Below are 12,208 nucleotides of genomic sequence, written 5' to 3'. Positions count from 1 at the left end.
ATTTTTATTTGATTTAGGGCTGTATTGCTTACTATGAAGATCAGGCTACAGATGTATTTTCAAAACTGCTCAACACCAGGTCCAAGTCAAACAATGGAAGAACATGTTTTATTACTACAATATATTGTTAAGCTAACGCACAGGTGTGATGTTTGGACCCTGGCCAACAAAAATACAGCAAGCACTGAAAATGAAAAGAATGTGCAAAAGTCCATAGGTCAGACTTTTAACCACTTAAAGCACCACTTGTTTATGCGGAAAAGAAAGTATTTTAATCTTAGCAGAATGGGTTTTGGCAAGTGCCATCTTGTATAAGTATTCCTGTTGCACACTTCCACAAATTTCATTGAAAAGCTGAATTTTAAAACGGAATTGGAGGGGAGGGGGAGACAGAAAAATAAACATTTGGACAATCACTACTTTAGGCAGCTTGCTCTGGTTTTAAAGGCTGACGAGAGGGATTATGAGCTTTTACAGGCATAAATTAGTTAAACATTTACTCCGGTCACATAGCCAGCCTACAGCAGGCTTGGTGTTCTGGGCAGCAGGACACCTATTCCAAGCCTGAGATGCTTTGCTTTGAATGAAGAAATTAACCCTTTGTGAGCTTGACAGTTATTTCTGAAGGGGAGTTAAAAAGGCATGCAGTTGTGATTGCGCCACAGGTTTATGTACAAAGAAATTTGAGAAGCGCAGACCATACCAAAATTGCAGAATAGGCCCAGATTCAGTCCTGCCACTGTAGTGTTTTGTCCTTAACATTACATTAAAAATCAATCAAAAGGCAAGTATTACATTTTTTAAAAATCCCTTCTTTTTCATTGATGTTAGTGACAAACTAACTAACTATCTGCCTGCCTGATGCTGTGTATTGGAAAAATATGGCACTTTAAATTTATTACTAATATTTCAGGACTCAGTAGGCTAAATTGTGACCTCTCTCATATGAAGGAAAAAAGTCATATTTGTGTTGTTTGCCCATTGTTCTTAAGTCTGCTAAAAAGCTTGCTTGTTGTACCAGACAACAAAAGGTAACAATGTTATATATTGTGTAAGTCAACAATCACTTTGTGTAAAACAACATTTTTTTTTGGCATAATACTGTATGGCGAAAATTGCAAACAAATCTACAAAACATTTTTTCCTGTCTACCTTATTAATGTCTTATGGGGATGACAGTATCTCACTCTCCCAGTGGATCAATTCCTGAATGCTTACTGTGTTGAGTTCAATCAGCTCTGGCCCCTTTTCAAGCTGCTGTTTTTCAAACACATACTCCTCATATCTCCAATGCAACTGTCAGCTTCAATTAAGAGACACAACACAGAATATTTTTCAGTGGCAGAACAGCAAAAACAAATAGTACATCACTAAATCAAAACAGATGGTCTGAAGCGGTGAGCTTGTCAAAAATGCTCCAAAGGTACTCAATATGAATTCAATAAACTCGCCTGCTAACTTTACAGACAGAACCACTGTATCCGTTTTTGTAGTGTGCCTTTTTTTTCCCCCAAATATTATTTTACATGACAAATGTATTTGTAAATAAACTGTCACATATTTATATTTGTGATGCAAAATTTCATACATGTTGAAGTGCTATGTATTAGTTAATACATAGATATTAATACATGCATATTAATTAGTGCCCAAGTGTTATTAGTGCCCAATAATTAGTGCCCAAGTGTTATCCTCCTCATGTTACACCACTAATATTGGCTTGGTAGTCTTCCTTGCTCAGAATGAGTCCTGATGCTTACTTTATTTATTTTTATTTTTTACTTTACTTAATTTATTTATTATGCATTTATACATTTCGGAATTTACAAGCAGGAATTTTAAGTACCTTGCTCAAGAGTGCAATACCTGACCTGGGTACTGAACCTGCTAAAAAAAATGTAAGACACTGAATTTCAACCCAGTATTATGGGGTAGACCATACAAATGCAAGCTCATTGGTAATTCCTACTGTCACTCTTGTTAATATCTTAGTATTGCCACTGTTTGACTATTTCGACAGAGATGAATGAGCCGCAGTTTCCTTGAAGGGCAGAACGAGGTGTTCCCGAACGAGGTGAATGGCACAGCGCTGTGAGCACCAGGATTACTAAACTGGAATAACAAAACTCTGGCCAGAATACTTACGCCGACCAGAACGCCCTCTTTGCATAAGCGTGAGATGGAATGGTCATAGCGTAATTATCCAATTCCAGCGCACATAGATTAGATTAGAAAAAACAGAGAGAAGAACATTATTTTCCCAAAGGAACTTTTTGTGTTGCATCTCTGTAGGAATATAAAAAAGTAAACAACATTGCACATATCCACATTGCACAGAGCACTGTTTAAAACAGGATGTTGTAAATAAGCAACACAAGTACTACACAGCATTCCAGTAGATGTCTGGTTGAAGAACCTGGTGTTAATTTATAAGCCTCATTTAACAACCTTAGCGATGATGCCAGAAAACTATATCGTTTATCATACAAAAGAACTTGTCTCACTTCCACTAGGCACACCCATGCAATCATGAGCATAATTAATCATTGGCTGTTATTATTTACAGCCTTATGTCACACCAACCAAAAAGTAAGCAGTTTAAAGCACATGATTATGGTTTATATCTAGGTAACCCATTCAGCTGGAGCAAACAACATGAGCTGTGAAACATTCTGTAAAACAACTTCGCCTCCACAGCTCAATTCATATTTAATACTATTTGATGACAGCTTGCACCTTTCTGCTCCCACAAATTTGCAAAATGGAATGCATCCTGGCCCACCATATGATGAGACAGAGGAATAAGCAAAGAGTGTTCAGAATGAAAAAAGCATCCCGCAGCTTATCCAAATTCATGAGAAAACTGCTTTTCTGGAGATGTGGTGGCGGAAGTATGCAATTCAATGGCTCACAATGCCAGATCCCTCTGCTCCTCCTGTTGTCCTTAAGGTAAGCTCAGCCTTTGAGTTCTGTGCCACTGCGTGCCCTGGCCTCACTGATGTGGGTCTCACAATTAGCCACCAGTGGTTGCTGTGCCTGCAGTCACTTCAGCTTCAGGCCCACATTAAGACAGGTTTATTCATTTTCCATTAACTCCGTGTCAACAGCAAACAAAGGGAGGCTTCATCAACACAGCTGGCCTCCCTAGAGCCCCTAGGTGCCATTGATTATGTTCATGTACAGTTCCATGCACCTCCGGACAACAGTGTCATCTATGTCAACCATCCACTCCATTAGTGTGTGGTTTGTGATGCAGACTATGGTGTGACACGTTTTCACTAACTTCTCAGGTTCTGCCATTATGACTCTTTAATCTTGGCCAGCTCTGTCATTCCTGCGGGAATTACATCCCCTCTGAATGGGTGGCTGATATGTAACAATAGCTACCTGTTAAAGTCATGGCTGATAGCACCATTTATCATGCCTATTGTGACAAGACAGCATGCGTTCAATTCAAGGTTAAATAAGGTCTCTGTGATTGAGTGAACTTTTGTGTTACTTATTCGTTTCATATGTCTGGATAGATCAGGTGGTAAATTACAATACAGCCTTCAGAAAGTAAGTGCATTTTTTGTGGCTTATTGCATGTTGCACAACATTGCCATAAACCATGGATGCAACATACATTTCCCAAAGGATACGTAATGAGACTTAAAAAGACATGAGGCGGAATTGCATTTAAGGTTAGCAGATGACCAGGGTGCAGTAATCGTCCAGAAGAGAAGGAACCTTTTGGCTGTGGAGATTTGCCCCAGATAGTAAGCTGCTTTACTGATGTTTTATGTGCATGTTTGAAAAATGAATTAACTTCACATCAGTAAATAGGTATTGAGTGTTCTTTTATTTTGTTGCTTTATTTTAAACCACGAAAACAAAACAAAAAGCCACTAGAAATTAGATTATTTGTTTCCTTTTTCTTTTGCTCGCCATTTGTTTTGAATGAATATTTGAACATTGTGGGAAAGTTTTCTAGAATTTCGCAGAGTATGCCAAAATAGTTTGATTTCTGGCTTCCACGTCCCACACAATTGTCTCCATCTCTTCCACTGAGAATCTTTTTTGCCTCTGTATTGTAAACTGTGGTTCCTCCATAATTTGAGAAATTGGCAGCAAACCAAATGTTGGTGCTAGGAATTTTAAGAAGTGTGATTTAGCGAGATCATATTTGCCATCATGGTGTCACACTTTCACTACACCACCAGGTAATTACTTTTTTGAATTAATGACAGTACCAAACAATGGTATCAAGAAAAGACCAAACTCCACTGAAGCACGCTTACTCTCACACAACCGAGTTCAGCACTTAAAACTCAAATTTCACAGCCAAAATATAAAAGATAAATATGAGGTTGCATACTGGCTGGGTTTGCCGGTGTAATGTTCACCAAGCCTGAGGGGCTCCCATTAGATGTTTTTGTGTTGCTAAGCAAATTTTGCCTCTGTCTGTCAAGTTACGTCAAACATATGTTGTACCAGGAGGTTCTAAAGACCACTATGGCAGGCATTCTGAAGGCCATTTCACAATGCAATTCCAGCAGCAAGGTGTTTTGCTCCTACTGTACCATTAGCTACTTGTACAGTGTATTGACCACCACTTCCTCTTTCTATCTTTGCAGCGCCAAGTCATGGACATTTCAGCAAACTGCTGAATGATTGCTGCCTTAAGGTAACCTTACACCTCCGAAAACCTCTTTAATAGGCATATGTCCTTTTTATCACTTTATCCTCAGTTGTGAACTTTTAGCCGATTTATTTTGGCCCGTAATGCTCTCCAAACCATTCCTCTATCTCCTCTACAGTAAATTAATGATGACCCACTTTTGGAGCACTTCCCCTATGGTTTCTTCAAAAGGGAATACGTCCAGACAGTTAGGTTCTCCCTTGCAGGTCCTCCTGAAATAATACTTTCCCAGACCTTCCTCCTTACCAGTCCTCTCTAACAAAGAGTCCACTGTCTGTCTTGTCATTTTATGACCATTGCAGTCTTCAGGCAAATATGTAGCTATGATACAAATATCTAGGAATCCAAATTTATTATAGTGGCACAACAAAAGTACTTCTGCTATGCCACACCTCCCTTTTCTTGTCTACTGATGTGTCATCCTTCCTTTTTTGTCCACACCTTCAAAGTAGTATCTCCTTATGTCATCACAGTAAATTCTTGTCTTCATTTTGGGGAGCTGAGGAGACAAGGTAAGGATAACAGGATAAGCTCATGTCATTTTGTTTCTTTATAATACTTTGAATGATTCATAATGGTAGCTGTGTAATAACATTAATATTCAACTGAGTTATGATGGTAACTATCTAGCTACAGCTAAATTTGTCAGCATTGTTTTTTTAATTAGTTTTATTCCCTGATGCTAGGTAGCTGGTTCTTTAGGCAGTGGATTATGGGTATATTCAGTATGATGCCGATGATACATGATCCAAAGAGGTGTGCACAAAAACAGCGGCATGGCATGAAAAAACTAATTTATTATGACCATGTGATAATAAAATTTGGGTTCTGGGACATTGGGGATGTAGCTACGTGCTTGTGTAGAGAATGAATTTTGTGGCTCTCCAAATGTTTTTGTTATTATTATTATTGATCAATTATTGTATTATTATTATGATGATTGCCATATTATGATGGATTGCAAGTTTGGTTTTTGAGTTTGTCAGTAAAATATGATGGAACACATCAAGCAATGTACATTCATTAATCATACACAGTATTTATATTCATTTTCATCTAATCATCGTTGTGTGTAATACAGCTAGCATCCTAAAAATATCTTTAATTACTATAACCTGGGGTGAATATGTACCCCAAAATTCCATTAGTTTATTTATTAAGTTTTTTCCAGGGTTTGAAGTCATATCCCAACAACTATTCAGATCACATTGATTTGAAAAAGTACTATTATTTACCTTTTTTTCTCCTCAGTATTGGACAAAATGGACCTGCTGAATTAGATGTTGGTGATGTTTAACAGTGGCTTTACACTGAATTATTCCATTTTTTCTTGCTTCTGCTGGGGCAGAGAAATGCAGGCCAAAAAGAAACTAGCATAAACTGGCTTCCAAAACCCTCACCATAAACATGTTCCTTACATTACTTCCTTTGCATCAAACTGTTATAGTCTGTTTTCAATCAACCTTTATATCTTTATTGATGGAAACACGGTATCTTTTTTTCCATGCTTTTTTCAATCACCGAACACAATACCCTGAAGATCAGACTGAATTAAAGTTTTCCACATCTACAATTTATGGATTTTTCTCTTCAGTGCAGTATCTGTTTCCGACCAGTCGGAGGGACCTGTTCATGAGACTTATGTCTGTCTCTGCTAAATATGCAATGTAATGTTTTAGTAAATAGAATGTAGCCAAGAACTATTGTATTTCCTCCCTGATGACCTGCTTTTTATTGTTAACATAACTCTGCTAATAGCTGGCCCCAACTTACTTTAGTGAAGCCAAATATCAGATCAACTTCTGTCAACCCCCACCCCCGATGCAACTCCTGGTTTCTATTTGTTAAGCAACATTTGTCTCATATAAAAAATATGAGCCCTTGTAGTCCTGTGGAGCCCAGCAATCTCCCAGGGTGAACTGGAGCCACACCCCTGTCTGAGAGGAAGTTTCCAGTTTGGCTTGCAATTATTCAAAGGGATAATTGGTTATAAAATTTGAAAACTGACAAAGGGCAATCTGCATAGTTTGTGCAATATCAATCATGCATTTTTCTTTCAAGGGACAGCATCAGGTTTGCCTTGTTAAAGGCAGGCCTTCTGGTGAAACTTGACGAGCCGTGACTCTTTCCTGCACAAGTGATTTCTCTTTAGGGGCCCCAGAATGGTTTATCTTATTAATATGTGTATTAATAAATGAAATTACTCTGTCATGTTCACAGTGAAGCACAATCCAAGGTTTACCTCATGTCCCGTCAGAGCAAATTTGAGTTCAGCATTTTAATAAGTCACTCACTCCCTTTTAAGCCATGTTATGTGAAACAGCTTGAACCTGCTTGTGTGATTTCATCTGTTTTTCTGGGGGTTTTTTTCCTCGTCTTCAGCTTACACTCTTAAATTGATATTGTTCATCTCACGCAAACTCTTAACATCCTGAACATGATCTGGAGGACTGTGATCCTGAATGCAGTATGGTCATAAGAGAGGTCCATTGGCCAACAAATACAACACAGTGTCCTCAGAGGCCGATCTCTGTATGTCCCCTTGCAAAACCTTGTCTGTATCTTGTGGAATTCTGCAGAGAGGATGTCCTTCCTGTCCTGTGTTTGTGGATGAAAAATTGACACACATGCTACGCCACAGTGAAATGCTCCAAAACTATAGAAATGGCTTCAAGACATCCAGGACGAGTTCCAGAAGAAGATTACAGAAACCCAAGGGCGTCTCTACCCTTTGTGTTTGAATGTGGTTAATTCCATGTAATGGACGGTCAAAGCGGATGGTTCCCCAGAGAAAGACCCCAGAGGTGCAACAACCAATGGGAGAGGGTTGTCGGGCCTGTGAGAGACAGAATGTCAGCTCACAGGGGAAGATGATGTTATTATAGAGGTAGACACCACTAATCAATCCTTATATGAACAGGACAACTAGCTGCCAAAGGCAGTGGATGAGTAGGGGTGTTTGATGGCTTGTTGCTTGTCAAAGGAAGACACAGGAATGTATCTCTCTAAGTTGTCATGACAGCAAGAGTCAGAAGGAGGCCAGGAACTGTGGGAACCACTCTGATGAGTGCAAAAAAAAGAAGAAAGATGCTTATGCTGCCAAATTAACAAAAAACATGATCACATATCCACACTGTGAGCACATAATGTTTCAGTACAGATTATGAGTAATACTTTGAGCAGAATACTCTTTTGAGGCAAGTAATCTAAATTTCCAGTTCTTGAGGCCTGATGCTCACTAGCGTGCCCAAGATGATCTTACGTTATCATCTTCACTGAAGAAACAAAAAAAAAAATGCCAGAGGCTTTAGTTCCATATGGTGCGTTACCTTGTAATTTTGTTGTCACAACATCTTGAAAAATATTCTATCCTTTAAACCTGACACTTCAGAGCCCCTGTGGTACAAATAAGGACGTGAGGAACGTTCACCGCTGGCAACCGCTGGAAGGGCCTCACCACAAAGTCAAATGCATTTTTAACTGTTCTGTGTGAGGGGAAAAATGGGAATATTTAGTGCACCTGTGAAAACACATTTGATCATAATGGCAAGCGCAGTGTTCTTCGTGGGATCCGTAACCAGTTTTCAAACAAGAAAAAATGTTTATAACGTTAAGTATTTCCTGAATTTATTTTGATGGATGACAGAGTAAGTATCTTTCACTCATTAAAGAGCATATTGATATAATTTAATAAATGAATTTAATACCCAGATGTTCCACGCTGTTTTTGGGAAAGAAGTTGCATTAATCAAATTCCTTTACAACTGATCTTTTTTTTGTAAGAGGAGGAGGGAAAATAGGCATGACAAGAGGCCAACAATTTATTAGTTTCATATGTAAAACATCACACTGCGGTATCCGATATCATATGCGTGGTTTGGATTATTCCGTGTAATCAAGATGGCTGATTTGTTGATTCATTTGTAAACAGGAACACATCAGACCTGAAACTGTGCTCCCCTTTTTTAGGAATTAGATGGTCTGTGGAGTCGATGAAGAACCCCTTTCAAAATGTCAAGACAAAAAAAGGACAAAGGAAAAAAAAAATGATTCAGACAATTTGAACATCTTCATCTAATGTCTTGATGCAAGCTGACAGAATTTATAGAAGCAACCAGTCTTGTAAAATTTTGGGTTTTCACAGTCTGACATGAAAACATTGGGTCATGGTTGTTTCACGCCCTTGTAAGGAGTGCAGCAGTCGGCTGAAGCACAAGCTGGAGAGAAACGAGCCACAGCACAGGAAACATGTACGCTACAGCACATGTGAGTCCTGTTTGATAGTCCTCCTGTCTCATTTTAACTTCCTAAAGCACCCATAACACCACGTATGATGTGAAAAGTTGCAAAGCATTCATAAAGAGCTGCAATGCTTTATGACGGCTGACATTGTAATATAAGGTTTGTTGTATAAAAAAAGAAACCATATATGTAAACGCGAGGTGTACCACTTCGCGTTGGCCATCTTAAAGCCTGGCATTTATTTATAGTGGCATTATAAAGTGGTAGTGCTCTGCTAATAAAGGTGTTATTTATGCTTTATGAAGGCCTTTTGTTTTCTCTGATGTTTCCAAAAAAAAAGGAGGCAAACCTAAACCAAGGTGCAAAGTGAGTTAAACTGCAGGTCTCTCAGTGCTCCTCTCCTCTCCTCTCTCACATAGGTCTTATGGCTCCAATAATATGTTAATCCTCTTTTTTTTCCTCTCAAAAGCGAGAAAGAGAAAGAGGAAAGAACGCCAAGCAGAACATTTTCCCTCTGGTGAGAATTCCCCCTCAGCCTCCTGGCTGCTACGCCCACGGATGGCTTCATGCTGCAGACAATGAAGTCAAAAGGTCAAATCACTTAGCCCCTGAGCGCCTGCTACATAAGTGGAGGAAGCTCCCAGTTTAACTGCCATATCCTGCTACACAGGCTGCTTACAAACAGGGGGGCTGGCAAAAGATCCTCCTTTTTTTCATTCTTTAATTCTAGAGACTTAAAAATGAAGGTATTTTATTTATGTTTAAAACATGTCTTTATCATAATCGCCTTCTTTTGAGCAATATTTGTTTTGGTTGTGACAGCATCAGCGCTTGTGCGACTTGCCGTCCCTGTTCACCTTGGCTGAGGTCACACGGTGAGAGAGCAGCGTCCAGCTGCAGGGACGAGACATAACCTAAGCGCCGGGTTTCGGTTTAATTAGCGCCACAGACCCTCTCTCTACCAGGAAGGACAGCATGATTCACCCCCGGGCTGCGCAGACAACAAATGATGTCACCCCAGGAGCATTTCCAGCAAATAGATCGCAGTCTGTACATTGTAAAATATCTGCAGGGCCATTGGTCAACTTCAAGGAGAAACTTCAAGAAACAGGCACATTTTTTTAAAACTTCCTGTTACATAAAACCAAACCTGTCTTATTACTAATTTTTTCCCATTGGTATTTATTTATTTATTTATTTTTGAGGAAGCCATTTGTGAGTAGTGCCAAATTCTTGGTCTAGCTGGATTAGCTGGAATGCATTACACATGCAATATCCAGACATCTAAAGAGTTATGACACAAAGGGATGAAATTAGAATACTGTGTGTTAATGGTTAAAAGAAATGACATTACTGGAGAACAAGATGACAGATGAGGGAAAGTGATGGAATGGTAATAAATTATGGAGTTACTCTGTGCTGATCTGCGCACACAGCTGCTTCAGAAAGATGCTCCATCCAGATCGCTCTTCTGTCGTTGTTTAAATACTGCACATTCCATTAGTGCATTTTTCGTTTTGGAAGTTTTGCCATTTCCTCGTCAACATCTTACTTGTACAGTGCACATATGAGCTGGCTCATAAACTGTCAAGGGTGTTTAGATGAAACACCCAAAGTGGTGTTTCTGTGCTTGTCAACACTTAGGCCCATGGCAACAGAACTTTCACAGGCGGGCTGCTGGCAACCCCACTGTCTGTGGATCGACCCAAAGCTGTCCTTTCAGCAGAACATCAGGTTACTAAAAGTTTGGGTTTATGGGTGGCACATGACAAGGCCTGAAGTCATTATTGACATTTAAACCCCAATTAATCATTACTGGGTGTCCACTTCTACTAACGCTCTGTTAACAGTCCGTTAATATATTCCAGATTAAGCAAGATTTGGTCTTGAAATTTATAACCTCTCTAAATCTAAAACATATCTCTATATCTTCCATGCACACCCTCCACAATTTTTATGGGAATACTTTCATATTTACCCACCTTTAACTAATCATCCAAATCCATGCACAATGCTAAAACATTTTATGGTACAGGTAGGGAATAAAATAATCACCTCTTCACGGTGTGTTTTACGATAACGTGAAATGTTTGATACGTTTACTGCCACCCACGGATGACTTGTAAAGAAGGCACGGCACTTGAGCAGGAGATTTATTTTATTTTAGACAAATAGTTTGTTTTACTTTCAGGCCGCCTCAATCTGGATCTCATTAATTCTGAAACAATGACTCCATTATAAGTTAGCTAATACCTGATAAATGCGCCTGGATGGCAATCATTCAGCTTTTGAACGTGCCTGGAATTAGGGGGTTGGTAGGGAGATGGATTCAGCAACCCCATACCTGCCCCATTCCCGCTTGTTGATGTTCCAGAGTTTGTGTGAGTCTGCAGACACGGTCAATGATGTCATAAGATGTCATAATGATGATTTGATTCTCTCTCAGAGTCCATAATGTGTAATGGGGTTCATTAAGATGCAGTCACCCAGCATTGTTTAGATTTAATATTCCCAAATTTGTATGATTCACAGGTGGCAAGGGGGTAAAAATAAGTCACTTCTGAAACTGCATGACATTTAAGAGGTGCTGATGATGATTTCATAAAGAGCAAGCTACAATCTCTAGTTTAACGCCACATTCATTACACAGAATGGAGAAGAAGGCAGACATGGGATATGTAAATTAGCTATGAGATTGACATCATGTTTTCCCACTGAGTCATTTCGAAGCAATTCGAATATCGTTCCAGTACCTCTTTTTCTTTGGCCCTTCCCATCCCATAGTCATGGCTTTTGTAAATTCACATCCCAGATGTGAACATTGATTTGCATCCTTTTGTGACATTTTTGAATTTGAGGCATTCCTGGTCATGATGAATTATTTAACTATTGCTTTTGTGTAGATGGCATGGTCTTTGCTTTTACACTCACTTTGCTCACTTTGGTCCCTATTTGAAGAGTACATTTTAACCAGGCACATTTAAACTCACACATGACCTCTGACCGTGCGTAACCTAAGCGTGACAGCAGTAAAAACTCGAGTGCCACTGTAACTGAACAGGTTCGGAAGCATTCGAGGTCAAGGACATACCCTCTTCAGCTCTTAATAGACATAAAAGGTGCCTCTTTCGACTAAGACTTGCTCTCCCCTGGGGGAAACAGCATCTCGGCCGATTCATCTGCTTGATCTCAGTGCGGCATGGTCCTTGGGGGAGACATCACACCCACAGCTGACCCCCGAATACTGTTACAGCAGAGATGGAGTGACAGGCTGGTCTGCTCTAA

This window comes from Megalops cyprinoides, chromosome 12 (assembly GCF_013368585.1).
Source record: "Megalops cyprinoides isolate fMegCyp1 chromosome 12, fMegCyp1.pri, whole genome shotgun sequence".
NCBI lineage: Eukaryota > Metazoa > Chordata > Actinopteri > Elopiformes > Megalopidae > Megalops > Megalops cyprinoides.
Note: the sequence above shows the minus strand (reverse complement) of the source record.